The sequence below is a fragment of the Pyxicephalus adspersus genome, chromosome 7, assembly GCF_032062135.1.
Source record: "Pyxicephalus adspersus chromosome 7, UCB_Pads_2.0, whole genome shotgun sequence".
Classification (NCBI taxonomy): domain Eukaryota; kingdom Metazoa; phylum Chordata; class Amphibia; order Anura; family Pyxicephalidae; genus Pyxicephalus; species Pyxicephalus adspersus.
In genome coordinates, this window is record NC_092864.1 from 73,488,294 (window position 1) to 73,490,913 (window position 2,620).

Here is a 2,620-nt window from a genome sequence, read left to right on the forward strand (position 1 = left end):
CACCATAGGACACACGTCATTTAATCCATGAGGTAGTCTCTCTAAATCACTCTACTCTCAAACTACTAGTTTCTTTTCAACCATTTTCCATTTTGCACATCTAATCTAGTGATGCCTTTCCCTCTACCAGTCTGAGTACTATTGTATGGTATATTTTTATTTCCTTCTTACTATAATTTTATGGGTTATACTTTGTTGTCTCAAAAGCCCTACTCTATAGAAGTCATGGTTTCCATACTTCACTGATGATGGCCAAAACATCTGAAACAATTGTATGCAGCTTGGGATATAATATTGGCTATTTGGCTATATCTACTGTATACTTCACTATTTCTAGATACAGGTGGTCATCAGGGCAAAAAAGAACGCTTTGCATGGTTCTGTCCACTATTTCTATGCACATTTCTGAGGTGGAGGTTATAGTTAGCCATGTAAGAGGTGGCACTCTGTTAAGCTAATAACATGTTTTGTAGTGGACCGGTGGTTCTGGATGTGAAGTCGGTCTAAAAGGAAATATTTGCATCTCCTGCCCACTATGCTGAAATTACAACTTCGGTATAATGTGATAGAATAATTAATAATACCTTCTGTTATAGAAGACTTTACTGTGCTATGCATTGCTTGAGTGGGATGTAAGGATTTTTGTAATAGTCTAAGTTTACAAATGTCCATTTCAATTAGATGGTTTTCAGAAATTGCCATTACCATTTAAAAAAAGAAAAAACCCAAAGAGCAAAGAGCAAGCTTTCTACATGTGTAGAATGGCAGAAAATAACTAATCTGTAGAACATTTAGACTGAAAGAAACTAAAGGTAAGATTTGCGTAAACCACACTGCTAAGTGACATATACCCAGTCTTTTGTGGTAGTTGTGTGCCACTTTTGATGGAGGGTGCTATTACCTTATGGGCTAGCCCTGAAGTCTTGGGGAGTACTTTGGCCTTACGGTCCAGTACTCTCCCCTACTCCCTTGCTGGGAGTCCCTAGAGCTCCCAGCCTAGTATCTGTTGGGACTGCCAGTCCCATAGAGAAAAGGACCCCGTCTGACATCGGGCCAGACGGGCTAGTAGGTCCACTCCAGCTTCGGCTGGGTGGCCTTAGTACCCAGCCCCCGTCAGGAGCCTCGGGGGGTCTGGGGAAATTGGGTGGCCCTTCCCCTTTAGAGGAGAGATCACAAATTGTACCCCAGTGCACGTTTTTTGTGTGGTGTGTTTGCACTTTTTTTCCGAGCACAGGGTTTTTGTTTAAAGGATGATGTTACGCGAGATTCGGGAAAAAAAATAAATAAAAAATATCGTTTTTGCCATTTTTGTGCAACATCTTGATTTTTTTAAAGTTAAAGTTAAAGAATTAATAGAAAAGAAAAACCTTCTGAACGTATGTATAAACTGTGATTGCGTTGATAGACAAACTACAGTAGCCACACAAATTAACATTGGAAAGATTAAAAAAACAGCAATGGAATGTGGACTAGAATTCAGTCTAAACAATTAATCCTGTAGATGTTTAAAATTCAGTATGTCCCAAAAATATACATTTCGTTTTAGTTTTCATCGCTGTCACCTGAATGAAACCCAGAGATAAAGCTGTAGCTACAAAATAGAACAACTAAATAGATCTGCACTACCCTATTGTCTGATCACACATTTCACACTGTGTACTCACACTATCCTCCAGCTAGAAGAGAGATGGATGGCCTAAACAGCAACCTTTCCATCAGAGTAGGACACATTTCACAGGAAAATAGGCCAGTTTAAGTGCTCCACTGTGTATGAGCTTAATTTAGAGATATTGATACTTTCATTACCACTGCAGTTACCAGAGTTCACTGAAAAACAGATGTTACAGCTCCTTAGGGAGTCACCAGGCCTACAGTAGTAAAATGAATGATAATGCGCTGATTATTTAGGTAAAGCAACATTATATATATATTGTGATATATTACTGGGGGTTGCTCATGATAACGGGATGCTTAAAGGGCAGATCAGAGGCAGCAGACTCTAAAAGTCCAACAAAAACAGCAGTTTTTATTATTGTTATTATTATTATTAAACAGGATTTATATAACGCCAACATATTATGCAGCGCAGTACATTAAATAGGGATTGCAAATGACAGACTAGTACAGACAGTGATACAGGAGGAGAGGACCCTGCCCCGAAGAGCTTACAGTCTAGTAGATTTTTATTTGTTTAGGCAAGTGTTACAGCACACTCTCCAGCACTTCACAACAAAACAATAAATAGTAGCCCGGCTGGGCCTCTGGCTACCTCACTTAGGTGCCCTCTCTTACTAACACATTCACTATATCAGTACTGTTAGCTCACCCCTTTGTAGTACCGTTTGACCGCTGGCTTTCCTGGAACCCTCTGGCTCTCTCTCAGTCTGGAATATACTCTGGCTCTCTCTCAGCCTGGAACTCTCTGGCTGTCTCTCAGCCTGGAAAACTCTGGCTCTCTCTCAGCCTGGAACAATCTGACTCTCTCTCAGCCTGGAATCCACTCTGGCTATTTCAGCTTGGAACCTTCTGGCTCTCTCTCAGCCTGGAATCCACTCTGGCTCTCTCTCAGCCTGGAACCCTCTGGCTCTCTCTCAGCCTGGAATCCACTCTGGCTCTCTCT